Here is a 26,290-nt window from a genome sequence, read left to right as displayed (position 1 = left end):
TTCACTGAGACCAACATCAGCAGGCCCCCTCTATTTCTTCCAGCCGGAGATAATAAAGCCGGGACAAAGTAGGAAGTAAATCCATCTAGCCAGAAGTCACAATCCATGTCCCAAGTCTCCTGCATAGCAACAATGTCATATGCTTTAACAAAGTTCAGCCAGTTGGGATCTTCTCTCTTGGACCGTAAGCCGGCAATATTCCAGTTTAATAATCTGATCTTATTCCTTTCATCCGTGGTATCCAATTCTAGTTTGTGTCCAAGATTATCTCAAGAAGGTACAAGAGCCATAGGGGCTTGGTCCACTACAGCAGCATCTTCCATACCCTCTCCATCCCCCCGTCAATCGCACAATTCAAGACCCAACAAAGCGTCAAATCTATTGTGCGTTGTACTATGGGGACCAAACCTAAAAAGGTTCTCCCTCCCTGAGGCCTGGCTAAAGGTAGGTGATGGAAGGCCTAAAGGTGTAAAAGGGCTTCTGCCTAAGCTAGGGGTTGGGGGTCCTGGTAGGTGATTATAAAAATATCCCAAGGGGCGCACACTGATGCTACTACTATCTATGGCCATTGAGGCTGCCCTTAGTAGAACTGTGGCGACATGTTGAGGGAATCTAAAATTTACCACCACGCAATCACCGGTACAAGTTTTGCGTGTGGGACCAATCCAGTTTACCCTCCTAACTGTGATTATTTCTCCAGCAAATTTTGGAGGGAAACCAATTTTAGGTTCAGCCATGATACAACTTTATTTTTAAGGGAGTCATGTGACTCCTCAAATGGCTCAGCCAAAGAAGAATTATGTGGGGGGACATTTGCTAATACAATTACATAGGGGGCACAGCCTGGCGGGAGATCAATAAAATTGCTTCTCCTCCTAAAGGTAGTAGATGGGTTTATAACCGGCCCAGATTTATTGTGTACTCCTGTATTGATGGGTGGAGGTGTAGGTAAAGCAGAAGGGGCAGGAGGGTCTTGGGTGGCGCTAGATGCTAGGGATAAGACGTGTACATTTTCATCGCTCTTGGCTAACCCTTTTCTGCCAGGCTCTATAGAGCCTATATTAGGTGTGGGTAGACAGGGCTTTACTTTACCTGAGCCAGCTACTCGCTTCTCTAGTAGGTCACCCAATCTCTTAACCTCTGCAGTGACAGTTTCTAGCTGGGACATTAGTGGTTTAAGGGATTCTGCTAGTTTCAGCTCAAATTTGGTCTCCATATTGCGAATTAGCAGGTTGAATTGGCCAGGGCTCAAGGTTATATTTTCCTCATTCTTATTCTCCACCATGACAGTCAGGACCGGAGAGGAATTGTTTGCAGATTGATTGTTTTCTGCCTTTCTTTTATGAGCATGCCTTCCCGCCTTCTTGCCTTGCTGCTTCCTACAGTTTCTGAATGGCCTAGTGTGAGTTTGGACAGGGGCTACGTCTTCCTCCTCCTCCGTCTCCGAGGTAGATTTATCAAGTACTACAGTATCCGGGGCCTGATGAATCAGTGCTTCTACTGTCGTGACTGCCACTGGTATATTATCAGTAATAATGGCGGTATCCACTGGTATATTATCAGTAATAATGGCGGTATCCGTTAAACCCTCTGGTAGAAAAGGGCTCTCCAGGGCTTGGTCATGATCTGAGGAGTTACCTCTACCCAAGGAGGCCCTTCTATCATTGTTAATTTTATTTACCATTTTTACCAGGAAATTGTCAATAGGGCCCGCCCCCACCGTTATCTTGTCTTTCACGACCCCCGGCATGAGTACCAAGTGAGTAATGTACACAGAAAACCTTTCAGAGGTAATGTCAATTAAATAGCACAGCAGCTCCCAATGGACCATACACCAATGAGTTTGATTTACCTTCGGATAGTGTTACGACACTCCAGTGGAAATGAGCAGAGTCTCTGGCCCTGCCCTGCCTCCTCCTGCCTCGGACGGCCACAGACGGCCCCGCCCTTGTCCCGGGCTTCTCCCTGGCGCCTCCCGCGCGCGACTCGCGGGGCGAGTGGGAGGTCAGCGTTATCTAGCGCCTCCGGGCGCTCCAAGCGCGTCACAGGCGCGCCGCCCCTAAGGCTGCTGGGGGCTGTAGTATCGGGTGTTGGCCAGCGCTCCTCCGCCGGTATTTTGTAAATGCCGCCGTTCCCCTCACGGCTCTGCTCCGCCCGTTGGCGTGCAAGGTACACTGGTTGCGCTTTCTGGTGTTCCCCCACTGTACTCCTGGGAGGTCAGCGTTATCTAGCGCCTCCGGGCGCTCCAAGCGCGTCACAGGCGCGCCGCCCCTAAGGCTGCTGGGGGCTGTAGTTCGGCGTGTTGTCCAGCGCTCCTCCGCCGGTATTTTGTAAATGCCGCCGTTCCCCTCACGGTTCTACTCCGCCCGTTGGCGTGCAAGGTACACTGGTTGCGCTTTCTGGTGTTCCCCCACTGTGCTCCTGGGAGGTGAGCGTTATCTAGCGCCTCCGGGCGCTCCAAGCACGTCACAGGCGCGCCGCCCCTAAGGCTGCTGGGGGCTGTAGTTCGGCGTGTTGTCCAGCGCTCCTCCGCCGGTATTTTGTAAATGCCGCCGTTCCCCTCACGGCTCTACTCCGCCCGTTGGCGTGCAAGGTACACTGGTTGCGCTTTCTGGTGTTCCCCCAAAGGAGTTTATGAGTCGTCAGAACGAAGACGAAAGATTTTGAAGTTCCGGAGAAAAAAAGTATTGAACATCTTCACCACTAGAAAATATTTCGTTATTGATCTTGTTTTGTGTTTATCACTTTATTTTCCTTTTCCCTTTTGTGTGGCATCAGTGATACTCTCTATATTGTAGTAGAGTGTCATATTTTCACACAAGAGGAATTGGAGATTTGTCACCGCCAGGAGTAAACCATCTGAAATACAGTGTTGTATATATTACTAGTTTCAGAATAGAGATTGTAAAAATGTTGTTTTATTTGTTGTGCTCCTTATTCTTCTTCTCCTGTGGAATACTATAAACTCAAGCTGTACATTTTAATACTGTGAACTTATTGTACTTGAGAGGGGTTGGAGATCTATCTCTGCAAGATATTAACAACATTTACTACAGTTATTTCTGATGACAACTTACTACGTCGCAGTTTGTAACACTGCTAATATTTTATAAAATAGTAGTCCCTAAAAAAAACTGTACAATAGTGCTTTATTTAATGTGTTGATGAAGTGTACATTTCTAGGTCATATGACAATCTTTGTGTTTAACTGTTTTTTTGTTGTTATTGTTGTTGTGGCCTAAGATGATGCAGCAGTGTTTCTTGTAGCACTTCTTTTCTAATTTATCTAAAAGTAACTGGTGCCCTCTTATATAAACAAGAATATGGAGAAACATTTTTACAAACTATAGGCGCCAAAAAAAGGAGGGTGTAGCCAAGTTTAAGGGATATTTTACGAATCCCGTTTTTATTTGTCACCCCTCTGATATATAGAGCTACACTTTCCTAAGAAAGTATATTTGGGATTGCTTAATAAAAACTGTTCCAAACCTATACTTAATTTTTTTGCAGCGCAACCACACCTACTATTTTGCTGCAAGGAAATAGCACTACCCGTGACAGGAGTAAGCACCGCACTCTAACAATATATTTTAAGTAAACATTGCTCCCGAGAAGTAGCTTACTCAGACCTTTATTTAAATGAAGACCGCAGCAGCGCACTTTCTTTTTCAACCCCCTCCTCCATATTATAATATTTGCTCCTAAGATGTAGGACTCCCCGTCAGAAAAGTAAACACCACATTATAAGTAAATACTGCTCTAGTGAAGTATCTCACCTACTGACTTAATAAAAAGAAGACTGTAACACACTGTTTTTTTCCCCGACATGATTTGTAGGCCCTACGCACATTATATAAATGGCCCTCAAAATATATAAAAAACAATTTTTACCTTCACAGTCCCTGTCCACCACCTTGTGACCACTGTACAGAGTTAATTGTTTTCCTACCTTCCCCTCTACTACTTTGTTTTCCCATACTCCTTTGAAGTGCGTCACAAAATGGCTGGCAACAGTGAACCGTTCCCACCCAAGAAATCCTGCTGTGCCCTCGAGAAAGCCTAGTGCCACAACCAGTCAACGAAAAACATGCCAGCCCTCAAGAACGCCATCCGCGCACACCACCAGCTGATCCGCACCGCCAAAAGATCATCCTTCAGAGAATGACTGGACAACAACACCCACAACAGCAAGGAACTCTGCAACATCGTGAAAGAGCTCTCCAACCCCAACGCCAGCAACAATGACATCACGCCATCGCAAGACCTCTGCAACTCTCTCGCCACTTTTTTCCATTGCAAGATCGCCAACATACACGACAGCTTCGGCGCTCAGATCGCAGTACGGAAGACACCACCCACACGATGAACACCATCCACTCGTGCTCCCCAGCCGATCCCTGCCCACACCACATCTTCAACAAAGCCGACTCCATCATCGCACCCCAACTCCGGGACATCATCAACAACTCCTTCGTATCCGCCACCTTCCCGGAGAGCTGGAAGCATGCAGAGATCAGCGCCCTCCTTAAGAAACCCACCGCAGACCCCACAGACCACAAGAACTTCCGCCCCATCTCGCTCCTCCCCTTCCCTGCAAAAGTCATCGTGAAAACCGCCAACAAACAGCGGAAGCCTTCCTCGAGACGAACGGCTCCCTCGACCCATCGCAGTCCGGATTCCGAGCGAACCACAGCACCGAGACCGCCTTCATCGCAGCCACCGCTGACATCAGGACCCTGCTTGACAACGGAGAAACCACCGTCCTCATCCTCCTCGACCTTTCGGCTGCATTCGACACGGTCTGCCACCGCACCCTTACAACCCGCCTCCACCACGCCGGGATCCAAGGAAAGGCCCTGGAATGGATCACCTCCTTCCTCTCCAACAGAACCCAAACAGTCCGTCTCCCGCCCTTCCTCGCAGAAGCCACCAAGATCATCTGCGGCGTGCCTAAGGGCTCCTCGCTCAGCCCCACCCTCTTCAATGTCTACATGAGTCCCCTCGCAGCCATCACACGCAGGCACAACCTCAACATCATCTCCTACGCCGACGATACCCAGCTGATCCTCTTCCTCACCAACGACCATGCACCGCCAAAGCCAGCTTCCAGGACGGAATGAAAGACGTCATGGACTGAAACTGAACTCAGACAAGACGGAAGTCCTCATCCTCGGCCCATCCATCTCCGCCTGAGACGACTCCTGATGGCCCCCTGCAATGGGCACCCACCCCCAAGCCAATGGACCACGCACGCAACCTGGGCTTCATCCTTGACTCCTCCCTCACGATGACCAGGCAAGTCAACGCCGTTACTTCCTCCTGCTTCAACACCCTCTGCATGCTCCGTAAAATCTTCCGCTGGATCCCCACTGAAACCAGGAAGACGGTCACCCAGGCCCTCGTCACCAGCCGTCTGGACTACGGGAACGCCCTCTACGCTGGGACCCCTGCCAAACTACAGAAAAGACTCCAGTGCATCCAGAACGCATCAGCACGACTCGTCCTGGACATCCCCAGACACAGCCACATCTCCGCCCACCTGAGGGACCTGCCCTGGCTCCCCGTCAGCAAAAGGATCACGTTCAGACTCCTCACCCACGCACACAAGGCTCTCCACGACTTGGGCCCGAATACCTCAACAACCGCCTCACGTTCTACATGCAAACCCGCCAGCTCCGCTCCGCCAGCCTCGCCACTGTCCCACGGATCCGCAGAACCACCACCGGAGGAAGATCCTTCACCTACCTGGCGGCCAAGACATGGAACACCCTCCCCGCCCACCTACGACTCACCCAGGACCATCTCTCCTTCAGGAAGCACCTCAAGACCTGGCTTTTCGAGCAGTAGCGCCACCCACCCCTTCTCCCAGCGCCTTGAGAGCCTCGCGGGTGAGTAGCACGCTCTATAAATGTTTTGATTGAATAAGGAGCAAACTTGTACTCAGAACACTTTAGCCAATAAAATGTCCATGGTGTTCCGCAGAAGGGTTACTTCTACTTTTAATGCTTCACAGCCAATGAACATTAAGCTTGGGAGGGTCCTGCTTGGAACCTGTTACCCAATGAGATGTCCTTAATACTCCGCGGAGTGGAAGGGAATGACTGGCAACACTTCTACTTTCAATGGTTTACAGCCAATCAGCATTACGCTTGGGAAGGTCCTCCTTGGAACATGTCAGCCAATCAGATGTCCCTCCTATTCCGCGGAGGAGAAGGGAATGGCTGGCAACACTTCTACTTTCAATGGTTCGCAGCAAATGAACATTAAGCTCTGGAAGGTCCTCCTTGGGACATGTGAGCCAATCTGTCCTTGCTACTCCGAGGTAGGGAAGGGAATGGCTGGCAACAATTCTACTAGCACTGGTTCGCAGCCAATGAACATTAAGCTTGTTGTTGGAACACCTCAGCCAATTAAACGTTAATTTTGTTCCGCACACAGGGAGAGAACACACCCTCCCACATAATATTTAATTTCCTGTAACAAAGTCACACTATCCGTGAAAAAAGTGAACACCACATTAGAAGTAAACATTATTCCACATTATATTAAAGAAAGGCTGCAATACGGCGCATTGTTGTTTTCCCCATATGATTTCCACAGCCTACTGAATATTGCCGCAATACCGCGCTTTATTGTTTTGCGGACGTGATTCCCACGGCCTATATAACTTTCACACTACCTGTGTGTGCACCCTACACACTGCTTGTCGCAATACGGTGCATTGTTTTCCAGACAGGCTTTCCGGAGCCTACTCAACCTTGCCGCCATACCGCGCACCTTTGTTCAGCAGATGTGATTTCCACTACCAAAGCAACATTAAAACTCCCTGCTTCTTATACAATATTTCTCTATTGTTTCCCCCTACTCCTTTCAACATAAAAATAAATAAAACAAATTTTGTTGCGCGCACTGCATCGCCAAATGCGATGCAGTGCGCACAACGAAATTTGTTTTACTTATTTATATGTTTACTTACCTGTAATCGGCCGTAATCCGTAGTTTACTCCCCCCCACGTCACCGCCAGGCAGCACTCCCACCACCGACCGCTACTGTGTATTACTGTATAAAGGCACATATTTACAAGGGTACGCAAAAACCAGGACAGGCCAGATGTAGAAGTAAGACTAAAGGCTTTAGTCCTACTTTTATTTCTAGCCTGTCCCGGTATTTGGTCCTCAAAATCTGGTCACCCTAATACAGAGGCGCAACTAGAGCCAAATTTCGGGGGTGGCTAAGAAAAAATTTCGGGGGGGGGGGGGGCTGAAACATTAATCTGTAGGCACAGTGGAGCTGCAGGGCCTCCAACAAGGGGTGAAACAACAGCAACACCTAAATAACATTCAAATGGTCTTTTAAAGACCTGTAAAACGTTCGGGTGCGGCTCTGTGTGTGCCCCGGGATCTGTCTCATTCCGGGGCTGAAGCCCGGTGAGTCCAATGGGTGTTGCGCGCCTGCCCTAATATCTGTATGCATTGACAGAAGCAGCTAAATGCCAGTCGGGCGGCACACTATGCTAAGCACAGGATTTTAGCTTGGGTGTTTTTTTAGCCACGCCCTTAATTACCTAGGCCACGCCCCTTTGAGAGACCCCCCCCCACACACACCCCAGTTTTCTCATCTCACTTTTAAAGCCCTGTATGTGGATGCAATGACAGAAGCCGCCGAATACCAGTCGGCTGGCAGACTATGCTAAGCACAGATGTTCAGTTTACGTATATATAAGCCACGCCGTTAATTACAGTAGCCACGCCCCTTTGAGAGACCGACCCCCCCCATCCTCCAGTTTTTCATCTCACTTAAAGACCTGGGTCCATCTATAACCAGTAACCTTCCCAACCGTGCACTCCGTAAGGGCGCCCAATCTCCTTGCGAATCAAAGCGCTTCACGGCTTCACGCAGCCATCTGAGGTATGCAGCGCTACATAAACTCTATAGTACAATTCACACGAATCTTAAAATGTCTGACTGAATTAGCACACATTTCGAATCTAAATCAGCCTACAGAAAAAAACACTTACCCGCTTACGGTGGATGGGCTGTTCTGCTTTTACAGCGAAGCTGACAGCGCCTTATGCTCGTAACAGCGCAATAAATCCCCTTCTGCTACCTTCCAACACCACTGGACCAATCTTCGCTCCAGTGTAGTAACACTGTAGTTGCCAAATTAGGAAACTCCACAACCGAGCACGAAGCATGCCTCGGCCTTTCTGTCCGTTGTCACACAATCCAGTTAATAGTCGTTTATTTTTTCGCTAATTTGTTTATTTGCTATTTCGAAAAAAAACAACCAGAAAACGATCGGAATTAAACAGAAATCAGCCGAGAAATAACTTAAACAAAACTTGCAGAAACTATCCTTAATGCCAACTGAGGGCACGAAGGGGCGTGGTGTTTTGTCATGTTTTTGTAAACTACTCCTTTCTCTGACGTATTCTGAAAAGCTCCAAAACTGCCCTGCGCATGCCCACAGGCGTCGTTGTTTTGTAATAAGATTTCTGGCAGTCAGCCTCCCAGCGGAAAGATAACTCACCCAGGCTAGCATTCGCTTGCTTCCTGAGTGTGCCTTAACCCCTTTTCTGCCTTATTATTTAATTGTCCTCTTCCCATGGGCTTCTCACCAGACACGAGAATGTGTTCCACGGCTTTACTCGAATAGAGTGTGACTCAGAGGTCGGCTGGTTCCAGCGGCATATCATTCTGGCTTTCTTCACGGCTCTGACGTTCATGGAAGGCATGTGAAACAGAGCCAAGTCGGCGAAATGTATGACCTGAGATGCTCTCAGCTTTGGGAGCCTGGGTCTGGATCACAAAGCATTTTTGACAGGAGCAATTTCATTCCCTTAATGGTAAATGTGACAACGTTTACTTGCGAACACTTTTAACCAGGTCTCTGAAGGTGGCAATGTGGCTTCTGCCTGCCCTCACTCCTCTGTGCAGGGTGTGGCGTTACAGCCAGAGCTGCAGACTTTAGAACTGGAGAACAAGGTTCGATTCTTGGTCCCTACTCAACCCCCAGTGATTCTGGGAAAATCACTTCGGTCCTGATTTCAGCATTGGTGACGCTATAAGGGGCAAAACAGCGTCGCTCGCCTCTGAAAGTGAAGGAAAAAATAAAATGGTAATATTCTGGCAAGCAGCCAAATCTGAGAGAGTGGGGCCGGCAGCAGGGAGGAAATGTAAATGTAAATCCGTATTTGTAAAGCGCTACTACTCACCCTTACAGGTCCCAAGTGAAAATTAAGTGAGCTATCGCCCAGGGTCACATGATGCTGAGCTGACGCAAGAGCTGGGGATCGAACCCTGTGCTCCGACGTCAGCTGCCCTGGCCACTGCACCACACCTCAACAGTGGAACAGTGGGCCCAGTGCACTTCAGTTTAAAGTGCTCAAGTACTGAACTTAGGATAACCCTTGGCAAAGGTGGAAGTGCGGCACTGATACTTTTTTTTTTTTCAGTTTAGGAAATTTTTATTTGGTTTTAAGAGAAACGCCTGATACTTTTAAACCTGTCAGCAGCATTCAACACCATCAATCATGACATGCTGGTGTTGTAGTATGATATATTGGTAATAGTCCAAGTAGAAGTAGAAAGGTATTTATTGGAGCATCCACCTTGTACAAGATCTGCAGTGTAACTGACAACTGTCTGATCCAGTTAACTTGAACAAAACAAGCATTTTCAAAGATACACAAATCATGTAAAGAATACTAAACAAGAACCATTCTAAATAGAATTAACAAGGAGAATTCCATCCGGAATTCTTACATAGTAAACATTCTAAAAGAAAGACATAGTTAACATAATACTACACATCCCCTCCCTTTATAAAATGACGAAAAAATACAAAAGGTAAAATTAATTATAAAGAATAAAATCTTCTAATTTTTTAGGAATACGTTTCTGTCTTTTAGAAACTTGAATATCAGAAGAATTCATTTGTATATGTCAAGAATAATTAGAAACATTACAATCAGATACATCATGACCAATGGTATTAGCTGTTAACTCATCATTAGGATTTACAGTATCACTGGAAAAGTCTGGATCAAGAAAGGTATGCCCTTTGAAAATAGAAGAATCAACTTTGGCAACTTTAGAGATGTTCCACCAAGATCCATTATCCAAAAGAACAGAAGTCTTGCCAATTTTACAAATGACAAAAACATTTGAAAACTTAGATTGACCTTTTTTTTTTTTGTCCTCATAACCACCATGTAGACAAAGTACCGAAAGGAATTTACAGAGAGCAGCTGACTCAGTTTATCTGAAAAACTGGAAGGGACACAAATCTAGTGGGGGCCATCTATCCCTCAGCTGTCAACTGTATTCCATAAAGACACAGAGTCCATGATTTACCAATCTTCGGCAAACCTTGGGGTAGTTTGGCAGCCAGTTGGGGCCAGGCATGAACCGGATAACGGCTGTTCCACTGGTGCAGGCTTTAGAGGCACCATAGGAGATCAATCATTGGACCCGGGGGAAAAAAAAATAGATTGACCTTTTTTTAAAAAAAAAAAGATAATTTAATTTGAACTTTATAACCTACACATAACTTGGGCTTGACTAAAGGAACCACATTATTAAATGCAGAAGCATTCTCCTTTGCCTATCTATAAACAGTGGTCAAATCTGACTTTGAATTAGTTTTCTCAGCCCAAGAAAGAGATATTTCTTGCTGTGGATCTCTACCTTTAAGTAACAAAAAAGGAGAGAATTTTGTTGACGAATGTGTGTGGTGTACATAAATAAGACCAAACTAAATCAGCAACATGAGCTTTGACATCAATTTGAGATTTCATAGCCAACTGTATACCATCAACTAAAACTTTGTTAAATCTTTCCACAAGACCATTCATGTTAGGAGAATGCCACGCTGTTTTGATGTGTTTAATATTAGTTTTTTTAAGAAAAACCTCAAACAAACGAGAAGTAAATTGTGTTCCATTGTCTGATACAATAGTCAAAGAAAAACCTTCTCTTTTAAAAATTTCCCTAAGACAATCAAATATGGAAGAAGAATCAACTTGAGATAACCATTTGTATTCAACCCATTTGGAGAAATAATCAATAACAACCACAATGTATAATTTACAAGATTGAATACCCTCATAAGGACCTAAAATATCAATCGCTAATTTTCTCCAAGGTTTATCCGGAATTTCAACTCTCACCAAATCAGAATGTAAAGGTTTTAACACTTTGTCCGAATTGGCACACAAAGTACATTTTTTAACAAAATGAACAATGTGATCATCCATATAAGGCCAGCAAAACATTTCTCTCACTTTTTTAATAGTGCTAGGCTGACCTAAATGACCCAAGTGAGCAATGGAAATAACTTTTTATCTGTTCGAATTCGGAGGAACAAAACAATCACCTTTTAAAATCAAAGTATCATTATACACCAATTCATCCTTTACTTTCCAAAATACAGCAAGCTCTTTCGACAGATTTCTCTTAAGTGGCCAACCATCTACGATATATTTTTGGACCAAAGATAGATCTTCATCTAAATCCATTGCTTTAGACCATTCATCTTTTAAAATAAGGTCAGACGTAGACTGAACAACATCATCTACAGATGCAACAACACATTCATCAATCTAATTTCTAATTTAAAATATTTCTAGAGCGCAGCGTACACCTTGCGGTTTCTTGGCGCTGGGGGGATTGGCAACTGAGGGAGAGAGACCAGAAGAAAGGATAAGAGGAGATATTAAGAGAGTTTAAGAGGGGAAGGCCTGGCTGAAGAGGAACGTTTTCAGATCTCTACAAAAGGGGAGGTACTGAGTGGCAGAGCGGAGGTGGTCAGGGAGTGAGTTCCAGAAGGTTGGAGCCAGGGTGGAAAAGCTGGCCCCGCCCCACTTTTTGCGTGTGAAGCGAGGGGTCTGAAGAAGGGACTTGGAGGAAGACCGAAGTTCTCTTGCAGGTACATACGGATGGATTAATGAAGAGATAAAAGCGGGGGCAGTGCCCTGGCGGGCCTGGAAGGCCATGCAGCCGATCTTAAAAAGGGAGCGTTCTTTTACAGGGAGCCAGTGAAGCTCCCTGAGAAGGGGGGTGGAATGGTGATAACGAGGAAGGCCATACACCAGCCGGGCTGCCTGGTTTTGGATAATCTGGAGTCTACGCAAACAGTACGCGGGGATACCATGGTAGAGAGCGTTTGCGTAGTCCAGTCGCGATATCACTAGTGCGGCCATGATGATCTTAAGTGCCTGGGGGGAAAAGAAACGGGAAATAGTGCGGATAGTGCGGAGAGTGAGGAAACAAGAGGATACCACGGAACTAATTTGTGAATGGAGAGTGAGCTGGTTGTTTATTTTGACACCGAGTGTTTTGACCGTGGTGGAAGGGATAGGTGAGGGGCCAAGAGAGGGGGGCCAAAAGAGAGAGTTCCAGGGGCTGGATGAACCATTTGTGAGAACCAGCTCGGTTTTATCCGGGTTCAGCTTAAGGTGGTTGTGGTTCATCCAGTCCCTGATGAATGTCATAGTTGACTGGAAGTTAGAGACAGAGAGAAGAGAGGGGGACAGATCAAAGATGAGCTGGAGGTCATCCGCGTAATTATAAACGGTGACCTCCAGCTGCTGGAGTGCGAAAATAAGAGGAAAGATATAGAGATTGAAAAGCAGAGGGGAGAGAGAGGAACCCTGGGGGACACCGCAAGTGACAGGGAGGGGAGTGGCCGTGAAGTCGCCTAGCCGGACCGCCTGAGTGCGGTCCCTCAGAAAGGAGGAGAGCCAGACCAGAGCTGATCCCCCGATACCAGCCGCCTTGACACGGGTAAGTAAGATGGTATGGTCCACTGTGTCAAAGGCGGCGGCGAGATCAAGGAGGACCAGTGCCTGGTGTTTGTTCTCATCCATGCCCTTTCTGAGATTGTCTAAGACTGCGACCACGACTGATTCGGTCGAATGCCTGGGACGGAACCCGGCTTGGCGGGATGCCAGTCCTCCGTTTGCCTCAACATGGGCGCTAAGTGCCGCGGTGACGTGGCGTTCCATCACCTTGCCCAAAAAGGGTAACAGGGAGATGGGGCGGTAGTTGGCCGAGATGGAAGGGTCCGCGCCAGGTTTTTTCAGGATGGGCACTATTGTAGCTGCCTTTAGCACAGAGGGCACAACGCCCTGTGCCAGAGAGCTGTTGAGGAAGGCGATGGGGGAGTCAGGGCAGCTGGAGTAAATTTGCTGCAGGACTCGTGCCGGGCAGACGTCCGCAGGAGACCCCGACTTCACTTTGGGAAGTATCTCCAGAAAAGAGTCCTGAGTGAGGGGGGGGGATGGAGGTAAAAGGGCATAGAACGGAAGGGGGGGAGGGATCGACGAAGGCAGACGAGGGTGATGGGATGTTGGTCTTGATGGTAGCAATTTTCTCTAAGAAGTAGGTATTAAGTTGATCGCAGAGAGGCTGGGAAGGAGGAATTTGGGACAAAGACAAATCAGAATCATTAACAAACTTTACATCAGGCAATAATCTGGACAACCAGGAATATAAATTATTTCATAATTAAACTCATAAAGTTTGGCAAGGATACGCACCAGTCTCGAAGAAGCTTTACCTACACCAATGTTGGACAACAAAAAAATTAACGGTTTGTGATCAGTATTTATTTTAAAAGACTTTCCCCAAAGATATGTCTTAAAATGTTCAACCACCCAGGAACAACCTAACGCTTCCCTTTCAATAGTGGAATAAGTAGATTCAGAAGTTGACAAAGGTCTAGACGCAAAAGCAATGGTAAATTCCTTGTTACCCTTAACTTGACTTAACACGGCACCAAGACCGGTAGCACTTGCATTAACAGTAATTACACTAAGAGCAGTAGGTGAAAATGGAGAAAGAGGTTTACAATCAATAATAGTGATTTAATAGCAGACACCGCACTAGAATGTTCACTGGACCAGATAAACTTACATCCTTTTTTAAGTAATAACATTAAAGGTAAAACAATATCAGAAAAATTCTTTACAAACCTACAATAGTATTCACATAAACCTAAAAATGATTTAAGTTGATCTTTGTCCTTAGGCTCATTCATATTCTTAATAGAAGAAAGAAGATCTTTTTTAGGAAAAATACCTTTTGAATTAATCATGTGTCCCAAATACTCAACCTCTGATGCAAAAAATGTGCACTTATCAAAACAAATGGTCATTCCTCTATCATCTAGAATGGACAAAACACTATCAAGAGTTTTTTTATGTTTTTCAACAGATTCTGAAAAAAACAAAATATCATCTTGAAAAGCAATAACTTTTCCAGTATTTTTAAACAAAGAATTCATTAACTTTTGAAAGACTGAGGCTGCAGAAGAGAGACCAAAAGGCATCCTAATATATCTGAACGTACCATCAGGTGTGATAAAGGTTGTGATGTCCCTAGAATCTTCAGTCAATTCCACCTGATGATACGCAGATTTAAGGTCTATTGTGCTGAAAACTATTGCTCCCTCTAATTCAGCCAACAAATCATGTATTTTAGGCAACGAATGACATTCCATAACAATTTATTTATTTACAGATCTCAAATCCGTGCACATACTAAGCTCGCCATTTTATTTTAACTAATACTATGGGAGAAACCGATTCAGATGCATGTACGGGTTCAATAACACCTTCAGAACATAGCTTCTTAATCATTTCAGACAACTCACTCCTGACCGAAAAAGGAACATTTCTTGATTTATGTTTAGAGGGTACTGCATTTTTTTTAACACAATTTTGTGTGAAAATCCTTTAACCTTTCCAAGTTCTTTCTTAAAAACATTTTTATGCTTAATAAGTTTGTCTGACATAAGATTATCAGTATCTTTACACTCAACACTATTAATATGCAAAACACACCTGTGTTTTGGCATTGGGACGTAAAGTAATGTCAAACTTTCCTTGATGTTCCAACCATGTACTTGTAGACCATCAATAGCCACATAGACTTTTCCACAAATAGTTTTTTGTTTGAAATAAATGTCAGAAACAAAATAACCCAACATATCAATAACTTTACCACCAAAACTAAAAACACGAATATCGTTAGGTTTCAATGGTTTGTTATCCCAAGATTTATAGAAGAAGGCATCAGAAATAATAGTCTAAGGAGAGCCAGAATCAGCCATGACCTCTATATCCTTGCCTTCAACTGAAATGGTACACATGGGAGGAACGTATGGGTTAGAATCAATATCCTCATTATCAAGCACCACTTGACCTAATTTGTGAACCTCTGTGATAGCAAGAATTTCATTTTCAAACGACTGTTCATTAGATGTTTCTTCTTGAATCTCACAATACGAAAGAATTGCTACTCTTTTATTGGATAGACAATAATTTCCAAAATGACCTATCTTTTTACATTTAAAACATTCTTTACCACTGGCTGGACACTGTCTAAATTGAAAAGAATGCGATTTTGACCCACAAAGATGACAAAATACCTTCCTTCCAGTATTCTGTGGTTTATAATTACTCTGTACAGAAGATCCTTTGGAGATTGATTTACTATTAGCAATAAGCTTAGATTTAGAACTGGAATCTTTAACATAAACAGCAGCAACACTGTTGGAAATTTTATCAACATTAATAGTATTGAACAAAATAATAGAACGTTCCACTCTTTGCAATTCGTATTGTTTCCTCTAAACTTGGGTTACGTTGTCTAAGTAATTGTTCTTGAATTTATTTTATTTGAACATCTAATAATTAACTGATCACAAATATATTTGTCAATTCGATCTCCAAAGTCGCATTCTGCAGCAAGAACCCTAAGACATTCAACAGAAGTATCAACAGGTTCATTAACTAGTTGATGTCTTGTATAAAAGTTATATCTTTCCATAACGATATGAGGTTGTTCAGTAAACCTTTTATTTAATCTGTCAACCGCTTCAGAAAAGCAGTCATAATCACCACTATCCATACTAGTAGGAGTAGGAGAAGCTGGTAAATGTATAAAAACATCTTCAGCATGACCACCTAGTGTATTTAAAAGAATAGCTACTTTTCTTGAAGGACTATAACGGGCACAATCAATAGCTAATAAATAATGGTCAAATAACCTGTACCACTTCTCCAATTTCATGCTAGGCTGACTTGGTCCTGAATAAAAAGGAGGTGGAGGAGTGCCACACACAGTACTCATGGTGATGACTTAACTGTAAATTAAATTACAAATAACACATTTCATAGGAAAACACTAATGTCCAAATATACCACACAGCACAAGAAATTCAAATTGAGCATTAATAAAAATCTACAATTTTTCTTACTTATTTGCGTTGAAAGCGAACCACATAAATGAACATAAAAAAATAAGACGATCGTGAGCTTCCCTAGTTGCCTAGTAACTAAAATAAACCAAAATGGCCACTTATGCGTGATGACATCATCACGTGAGAAACATCATCACGTGAGAAACCAAGTACGTTACAGCAGTCCGTGGTGTGCGCGTCACCAAGACGCACAAGAAATGCCGCGTTGAAATCCTCGGTCGGCAACAGTGACATGGAACCTCTCACGTTCTTGAGCTGATGTCCACGAGCAAAGACCAATAACAATTGTGATGTGGAACTTCTCAAGCGGAAGGTTTGCTCTTCATTTAAAAATAAACATCAAAGGAGTCTCAAAATAAAATGCGCTCTTAACAAAATGGTCTGCCGGTAATAATCACCAGGTGCAGACAAAATAAATCTTTGTGAGACGAGATCGCAAAAAAGTTGCTCGCTGTCACCAACCTGTTCTCCAGCAATAAATGTCTGTGGTAGTAATCACCGATGACCATATCGGAGCAAGAAAAATAAACAATCCAATGTATAAATGTTGTTAAAGCGATAGTTTATGTTGTTTCGCCTGATGATCGTCTCAGTTGACTTCTTGACTTTAGTTCCAAATATAGTTTCAATTTGTTAAAAACTGTAAAATTCCTCACAAAATTGAAATAAATAGAGCGCTGCAAACATCACCAAAAGAAGAGTACACTGCAGGATAATTAATACAGTCAAAAGACTTCAAAATAGTAGAGTAGAATCTTCAAATAAGTAATCTTCATGAAAAATAATGAGAACATTCCCAAAAATAATCTGTGGATGCTCCAAAATGAATAAATAAAAATCCCAAACGTCGCCAATATGTTGTAGTATGATATATTGGTAATAATCCAAGTAGTCCAAGTAGAAGTAGAAAGGTATTTATTGGAGCATCCACCTTGTAGAAGATCAGCAGTGTAACTGACAACTGTCTGATCCAGTTAACATGAACAAAACAAGCATTTTCAAAGATACACAAATCATGTAAAGAATACTAAACAAGAACCATTCTAAATAGAAATAACAAGGAGAATTCCATTCGGAATTCTTACATAGTAAACATTCTAAAAGAAAGACATAGTTAACCCAATACTACAGCTGGTCCATCGTCTTCCCTTACTGGGAATAAGGGACAAAGCACTCCTCCTAATCAAATCCTTCCTGTCTAACAGGACACAGTCTGTAGCGCTTGACCCGTTTGTTTCCCCAGACTACATTGCCCTGTGGAGTGCCTCGGGGCTCATTGTTGAGCCCCACTCTTTTTAATCTCTACGTCACTCCATTCGCCAAATTGATAAAAACGTTTGGATTTACGCTGGTGCCATATACGGACGGCACGCAAATCATAGTGTCTATTAATAATTTTGTCCTCTGACACCGCGTCTCGGTTTAAAAATGGTATAAGTCCTATTGGGAATTTGATGCAGACACATTGTCTTAAGCTCAACGCCTCAAACACAGAGGTCATGCTTTTTTGGCAATACGCCCATTGTCTGGTCAGATAGTTGGTGGCCAAGTCACATGGACCCTCTCCCGGTACCAGCTGATAAGGTCAAGAACCTGGGAGTTCTGTTTGATGCCAAGCTCTCCTTTGAGCCCTAGATTAACCATACAACAGCAACCTGCTTTTCATCCTCAAAATCTTGAGGAATATATTACCGCTCATCCCGTTTGAGCTCAGGAAAACAGTAGTCACAGTCTTGATTGGTTCCAGACTAGACTACTGCAACGCCCTTTTGATCAGTGCAAGCAAACGTAGTCTACAAAAATTGCAGACTACCCAAAGTGCTGCTGCTAAAGTTCTGCTTGGGCTTCCTTGTCTCGTCTCAGCTTCCAAGGCTCTCGCAGAACTACACTAATAACAAGCACATCCAGTTCAAAGCCTTGTGCATCTCATTTAGGGCAATACACGGCAAAGGCCCACAACCACTCTCATAACTCCTTAAACCTACATCCCAGGCAGATCACTAAGATCTGTTAATAGTGGCAATCTCGCAATGCCCAAGATCTCAAGAGTACAATGGGTAGGCAAAAGCGTCTCCTATACTACCACTAAACTCTGGAACTCCTTTTCCACTTCCCTGAAAAAAGAGCACAATCTGCTAATTCAAGAAGCGCTTAAAAACCTGGCTCTACCAGTAACATCTCTCTGGGCATAACTGCCTTTTAGTGTTTCTCGCGCCTAGATATTTCCGAGCCATTTTGCGCCTTAGAAATTCTTCATTTCATGGCACTTTGGCGGGCTGGCTTGAGCTGGCCAGCCTGACATGCACACTTTAAATACTCCAACCCAAGCTGACTTAGGCAGGTGGTTGGAGAGAATGCACAGGCCTCCAGGGTCTGAAGGAACGTTGGACCTGGGCACTCCAGCCAATCTTGTCGCTGTTCCCATGCTGGCTGAGCAGCATGAGAGTAGCACCAGGATTGGTAGAAGGGACTTGGGAGAGGCTTCTGGAGTTGCTGCCTGTACTGGAGGAGCCACTGAGATGGGTAAGTAAATATTTATTTCGGTATTTTAATTTAACATTTAACTCGCTGGTAGGTACTTTAAGAAACTCACAGTGCCTTGAGCCTCCAGTCCAGAGCTCTCAATTGGGGCCTGTAATAAATGTTGTTTAAAACGGACCACGGTTGAGAGCTTATCGCTGAGCCTATGGGCACTGCTGTTTTTTTTTTTACCAGTGCCTGTCAGTGGGTTAAATATTCACCCCACCCGTTTTGTTTGCCTTTGGCTGCCACTGCTGGTTTTCACGTCCGCTGAAATATAAATCCAATTATAGCCTACGGGATTTATATTTTGGCGGACAGGATATCCATCACAGTTGTGACGGAGTACCCTGTCCGCCAACATCTAAATCAGGCCATAATCTTCCTGTGCATATAAATAATGAAAATGACCTTGTGTAATGTAACCAGTGGTTGATATAGGGCTTGTGATGCTGTGTGCAAAGGGGGTGGGGTGAATGAGTGTGGGGCCAGGGTCAAAGGCATAGCTTAAAAAAAAAAATTATGTAATTGTTTTCGGTCTTTCACTTTCAGGTAACCACATACATTCACCCCAGTACAGGGATCTAGGCCTAAATCCATCGTTTTTTTGCTCACCATGTCATTCCAGTTTGGACCCAGCCAAATGCAAATCAGTCTTGACCCTGCACCATGGGAACAGTCCAGCCCAAACTGCCAAGCCAGGTCCTCCCTGGACTAGAAACAAGCATCCTAGGACCGGTTTCGGGGATTAACCCCTCTTCATTCAGGATAACTTGATTCCACTGGGACAGTGAGCCCAGGACCCATGTCTGGGCATACTTGGCGCAAGGTGAAGAATGATTGTTCTGCATTCTGTCCATCAATTGTTCTTTTTGCATTTGTCACCCCGAGTGGGACGGGTATGACCTGACGTGGGTCCCGTGCTCTCCATGCCACTGGAGTCAAGCTATCCTGGCTGATGAGGGCAGAAAACCCAAAACCCGTCCTAGGATGCTTGTTTCCAGTCCAGGGAGGATCTGGCCTGGCAGTTCGGTCTGGACTGTTCCCATTGGGTGCAGGGTCAAGACCGATTTGCATATGGCTGGGTCCAAACTGGAATGGCATGGTGAGCAAAAAAACGATGGATTTAGGCCCAGATCGCTGTACTGGGGTGAATGTAAGACATTGCTCTTCATTCTGTCCATCTATTTTTGGATTTGTCACCCCAAGTGGGACGGGTATGCCAGTCAGTCAGTCAGTCAAAATTGGCTTTATTTCGATATAAAAACATATCTTTTTTTTTTTTTAAACCTTTATTAGTTGCGTTCAACAGAGAGTCATGACAGTAACAGCATCGACAATCCAATAAAGCAATGTTCATGGTACATTCAGTGGAGAAGCATCATCTTTACAAGGGCTAGTACAATGCAATCACATCCCTCAATGTCCTGCAGTGGGAGGCCAATCAACAGGGAACCCCCCCCACCCAGTCAGGGGCGGAAGGAATGGGGAGACCACCCTACCCTCGTATACAGGTGTAATGCCAAGCAAGGAGGAGAGTTAACACAGAACCCTCCGACCCACGATTGTCTCAGCCCCTACCGGTCAGCCAGCTGCGTCACCATGTGCAGTAGTGTGTCATATGCGCGTCAAGAGAGCGCGGCCCCGCTCAGCACTTCAGCGGACGTTCAGTGTAAGGGCAATCGGAATGCAGTACAGCTTAAAGCGGTGCATAGCGCTCAACAACCCAGATGCCATCTTTAACGACGTGCAACTGCAGGATCCAGTGCATACGTCTGCCCTCCACCGGCCCATTATGTCAAAGTATCAGGAGGGTTAGAAAGACCTGTCTCATAAGCAGCATCACATGATCCGCAAGTATCCCAGACTTCCCAACACCACCCCATCAACAATCGCACCATCCCACCCCAATCAAGGCGGGCCAAGGTCCCATCCATCGTGTGAGATGTAGTATGGCGAGTGTGGAGTAAAGCACCTATACGCTCATGGGCCCGGCATCGGCTCGTCATCTCCAGAGGAGTCGCTATGAGTCGTCTGAGACATCCAGTACACCTGTAAGGGGGACCAAAAGTCACTGGGTGCACAGCGGGCAGGTAACAGTTCCGCATAAACGCCATGCTTGTCCTGGCACTACGTGAGGTCGTCCAGCCATTCCTTAAATTTTGGTGCCCTACCCCTCCCCCATCTGCAAGCAATCCTCCTCTTAGCGAGTAGCAGCGCAATATCAACAAATCTACGGTCTGACTTGGGTACATTTCTGGTATATCCCAGCAGCATCACCACCGGTTCCATGGGAAGAGGGCCAGCAATCATTACTTGGAGCGCAGCATGTACCTGCTCCCAGTATGCCTGTATTGCTCCACACTCCCAGGCCAAATGGAGAAAACCCGCACCTTCCGCCCGGCATCTCGCACATCTATCGTCCTCTGAGAGGCGAAATCGCAGCTTCCTGACTGGAGTATAGTAGTATCTCTGTACGAACTCGTAATGAATAATTTTCAATCGACAGCTGGAGGAGACTTTGGCCGTGACCGAGCAGCAATACCTCCACTGCTCATCAGTGAGTGCAGTAGTTAAGTCAGAGTCCCAGTCAGCTCGCGCTTTAGACAGAACCATTGGGCGTTGCTCACGAACGGCAGCATACAATTTTGACACCAAGTGCCTGCCATCCGATACGAGCAAGATATGCAATGGCAGTACTGTCCCCGGTTCCTCCGGGAAGCTAGGGAGTATGTCCCGCATACCCTGACGGAGTCTAATATAATAGAACACCTCCATAGGCGTCGGGGGAGTAGTCCGGAATATCTGATCTTTGGTACGTAACAGTCCATCCTGAAACAAGTCACCCCAGGTATTAAGGTGTACGCGGTTGCACATGGATCGAAATCCATTTTCCAATAAGAGCGATAGCTGCGGGTGGTACGCAAGGGGCATTGCCGGTGAATAAAGCATAGGGGCTCCCAGCAGTCTAGTCACTCTCCGCCAAGAGTCAATAGTACAAGTAACAGTGGTAGCAGGTGTCTCGACATCACCAACCAGTCCCATCAGCATGCCCTTGAGCGGGAGTGGATGCACGATCCAATCCTCAGCAGCAACCTGTGGCATAAAGGGAGCGGGGCTAACCCAGTGATAAGCATGCTGAGCCTGAGCACTAAGGTAATACACTTCTAGATCGGGTACATCAAATCCGCCCCTATCATATGGCTGCGTCAAGACAGTCCAACTAAGGTGCGGTTGCTTACCGCCCTAGAAAAGGCGAAGCAACTCAGATCGAAGTCTTTTGAAAAAGTAGGCACCCGGGTAGTAGGGTATGTTTTGAAAGAGGTATAGGAAACGTGGGAGGATGACCATTTTAATCAGGGAGGCTCTGCCTGCCATCGAAAGTGGGACGGCCAACCAGCGGGTCACGTTGTCAGTCAATCGTGAGATAGCCACCCCATAATTCAGCCGGATTGTGTCGTCCTTATTGAGCGACACTTCAATGCCCAAGTATCTCAAGTCAGAACTGCACCACTCCAAGGGGTAATCTAGCGGAAAATGGGTAACTGAGGCCGTGAGGGGGAAGAATTGCGACTTCTTCCAATTGATGTGTACTCCGGATATGCCACCAAACACCACAAATTCTCTCAGAAGCGGGTTGAGGTGTTCTTGTGGGTGCCGCACATACAAAGTGACGTCATCCGCATAGAGGGAAATACCAATCTGCCGTTGATTACAATTAAAGGCACTGGCCTTATGTAATTGCCGGATCCTGCAAGCCAGCGGCTCAATTGCCAGGGCAAAGAGCAGGGGCGACAGGGGGCATCCCTGCCTGGTCCCCCTCGTGATCGGCATCTGTGCCGAGAGCACCCCATTGACGACGACCCTAGCGACTGGAGAAGTGTAGAGCAGCGTCACCCAAGCGATGAATATCCGGGGGAACCCCATTCTGCTCAAGATGGCCAACAGATAACCCCACTCCACCGAATCGAACGCCTTGGTGGCGTCCAGAAACACAGCAGCGACCGGCAGGTCGGGCGAAATGGTAGGTATAAGGGAGAACAGCGTACGGAGGTTATGGGATGTGGCTCTCCCTGGGACAAATCCAGATTGATCCGGCAGCACCAGGGTATTCATAAGCAGGGACAGCCTAGTCGCAAGCACTTTTGCCAGAATCTTCGCGTCGCAATTTAGCAGCGATAGGGGTCTATAGGCATCGTTATCCGCCGGGTTCTTCCCTGGCTTCAGAAGCGAAGTGATCGCCACCTCCCTCATAGAACCCGGCAGTATCCCCACCTCTAGCGACTCTTCAAAGACCTCTTTCAGTACCGGTGCCATGATGTCAATGTAGCACTTATAGAATTCGGCCGGTAGACCGTCCAGCCCCGCAGCTTTGCCATTGCTGAGGGACATGATCGCTTCCCGAATCTCATCCAGCTCGAAAGGGCATCCCAAGAATGCCCTGTCGCCATCGCTTAGCCAGCAGAGTGCTATGTCATCTAGGAAATTGCCGAACTCCACCTCGCCTATCTGCTGTGTGGAATATAGCCGTTTGTAGTGCTGCAGGAAGGTGTCCTGAATTCCTTTAGAATCCTGGTAGGTCCTGCCTTCGCCATCAGAGATTTCTAAGATATGGGTGGCGAAGCGCTGGTGCCTCGTGAGTGCCGCAAGAACCTTTCCTGGCCGATCCCCCTCACAATAGCGCCTAGCCGTCCAGTATTTGCCTCGGAATTTCACCTCTCTGGCCGCTTCCTCCTCATAAGACGACAGTTTGGCCCTGAATTTCACCGCAAGGTCAGGGCAAGGATTACCGACCATCTCTGCCTCTAGCGCCTTAAGCTCCGCTTCAAGTTTAGTCAACGTGCGCACTATTTCCCTTAGTATACCACAGCTCTTAGAGATCGTGACCCCTCTCACAGTCACTTTAAAAGCTTCCCAAATCGTTTCGACCTTATCGACATACCCCTTGTTCCTAGGGAAGAAGGCTTCAATCTCCTCACCAAGTTCATGTTTAAAGACAGGGTCAAGCAGGGCCGAGGGGAAGAGCCGCCATGGTGGACGCACTCTAGCATATCCAGGCATCTCCAAAACGGTCAGTACAGGGCAATGGTCCGAGTAGGTACGAGGTAGATGTTTCACCTGAACGACCCCCCAGCCAGGCCCTGCGAGATAAAGCAGTAGTCGATCCTTGCCCATGAGTGCGCGTGTGCAGTGAAGTGGGTACCTTCCCTAGCTGCCGGGTGTGAGTGCCTCCAGCTATCCAATAGTCCTGCCTCCGTCAGTATGCCCTGAAGTGTGTCCCTGGCTTTCGTGTTGTATTGTCCACTACTGTCTGATCTATCCGCCCCAGGATGTAACGATAAGTTGGAGTCCCCCCCCAGACTATGTGCGTGGCTTCGGTCTCCAATACATGACCCCACAACATCAAGAAGAAACCAGGTGTGTCAATATTAGGTGCATAACAATTTACAAGAATTATCACATCAGTGCCCAACCTTCCCCAAAGGATCACATATCTCCCTTCATTATTCGCCCGCACTCCCAACTTTTGGAACGGCAATCCTTTATTGATCAAAATAACCGTCCCCCTAGAGTAGGTGGAATAGGAAGAAAACTCTCTCACAGTCGCCCATCTGCTTGCAAACTTAGGGACACTACGTGGGCTTAGGTGGGTTTCCTGGAGCATCGCTATCTGCACATGATGCCTATCTAAATATGCAATTACATTTCTGCATTTCCGGGGGTCATTAAGGCCTCGAACATTCCAGGACATTATGGAGAAAGTAGTCAAAGCGTGATCACCCATGTTTATCACCATATCCCTTAAATAAGCCTATGTCCAACGCTCCAGCCCTCAGTCGGAACGTACCAAGTACCAATCTCTCTGCTGTCCAGAACAGTCGCATCACTCGACCATCCATTCTTACACACACTTTATCTCTAGTCCCTGCATACATGCCGTGAACGTCATCCGCAAGAACACCTCCACTTTCAACAACGCCCATCCCAACAGTCAAACACCCCCCCTCCCTCCACGCACAACAACCCTACCCGCACAACAAGTCCTCCCCCCACCCACTGAAGCTACCCAAACTTGCCAGTACCATGACCCCTCCCCCCACCCCAGACCCCAAACTCAAGAACCGCAGAAAAACCATGTGGGGAACCCCCTCCTGGGGGCGTCAGAGGTACGCACCAATACACCCCAACACTCCCCTCCCGCCCCGCATATACCATACGGGGAAGACAGAGAAGAAGGGGTGGTGCCTAGCATACATTACCCCTGCAGGCTTAAGCCCGTACATCAAACCAGTGTCTCTCATCGCCGCCCCCCCCCAACCGGAGAAGTTACCAATTAGTTCAGGTGAACCGTCCATGTATCAGCTGCTGCCCACACCGTCTCCTGCACTGCCAGCAGCCTGCGCAATCCAAGAACAATCCCAGCAGCGGGGCAAAGTGTTCGAGCCCAGACGCCCCTCCGCAGCAAGTCTACAATGCAATGAAGCAGCCATCCATGTCTCTACAGGCAGGACAGGCCTGCCCCGGCGGGAGCAGGTCACAGAATCCGAATCCAGCACCAGTACAATAACAGGGAGCCAGCAAGCAAGTGTTCACAAGGACACAATCAGGACTCATCATGCTCGGCAGGGTTCCCACCTGCCTCGCCTTCCTCCTTGTTTCGCCTGTCCCTCCTAGCAGTGCGGAGCTTCTTAACATAGTTCTCAGCGTGCTGCGGGTTTGTAAAGAAATGTTGTTTGCCCTGATGGGTCACCCTGAGCCGCGCCGGGTACAGAAGTGCGTAATCCACCTGCATGTCCCTCAGCTTCCTTTTCACATCCAAGAATTTCCTCCGCTGGTCCTGCACCATGGGCGTGAAATCCGGGTATAAGGAGAACTGTACACCATCACAAGCCAGGTTCCGGTTCGTCCGAGCTGCGCGTAGCGCCGTGTCTCGGTCGCGGTAGTTAAGCAACCGGGCGATGATAGGCCGCGGCTGCGCCCCCGGCTTGGGAATCGGGCCCAGAGAGCGGTGCGCCCTTTCTACAATAAATTGACTAGAGAAGGCCTCCTTACCCACTGCAGTGATTAGTATGCGCTCTACATAGTCCTCCATACGTCCAGTGTTGGTGGACTCCGGAACCCCCGTGACGCGAATGTTATTGCGCCTGCTCCTCGCCTCCAACTCCTCATTCTTCGCCGCTATCACTCTCAGGATGTTGTCCATACAGGTTAGGCGCGCTTCGTGGGCCGTGGACGTGTCCTCTGTAGTTGAGATGCGTCGCTCCGCTTCCGTCAAGCGCTCCTCATGGACCTCCAGTTTCTGCGCAACACCATCCATCCTGGAGGATAAGCGATCAACCTTATCCACTATCGTGGCGAAGCCCTGCCGCATCTCCTCCATCAGCACTCGCAACTCTGGAGCCATGGGTGTAGAGGGGGGCTCAGTGCTCGATGGTCCCGGGGCACTGCCGGCTCCCGCCGTGCTACGCAACGGTTTTTTTGCGGCCGCAGGTTCAAAAGAG

The 26,290-nt window shown here is 46.6% G+C and overlaps 1 long non-coding RNA gene across 1 annotated transcript in view; it reads right to left on the bottom strand.

Annotated features, from left to right (window-relative positions):
* LOC147728242 (uncharacterized) overlaps positions 1 to 8,641 on the bottom strand; it is a 94,024-nt gene extending 85,383 nt beyond the window's left edge. Inside the window, exon 1 of the long non-coding RNA XR_015309368.1 lies at positions 8,020 to 8,641. This is a non-coding gene — a long non-coding RNA (uncharacterized LOC147728242). The remainder of the gene's footprint in view (positions 1 to 8,019) is intronic.
* Between the last annotated feature and the right edge of the window lie 17,649 nt (positions 8,642 to 26,290).

Source organism: Lissotriton vulgaris, chromosome 3_1, assembly GCF_964263255.1.
Source record: "Lissotriton vulgaris chromosome 3_1, aLisVul1.2, whole genome shotgun sequence".
NCBI lineage: Eukaryota > Metazoa > Chordata > Amphibia > Caudata > Salamandridae > Lissotriton > Lissotriton vulgaris.
The sequence above is the reverse complement of the archived record's forward strand: the minus strand, read 5'-3'. Positions and strand labels throughout refer to the sequence as shown.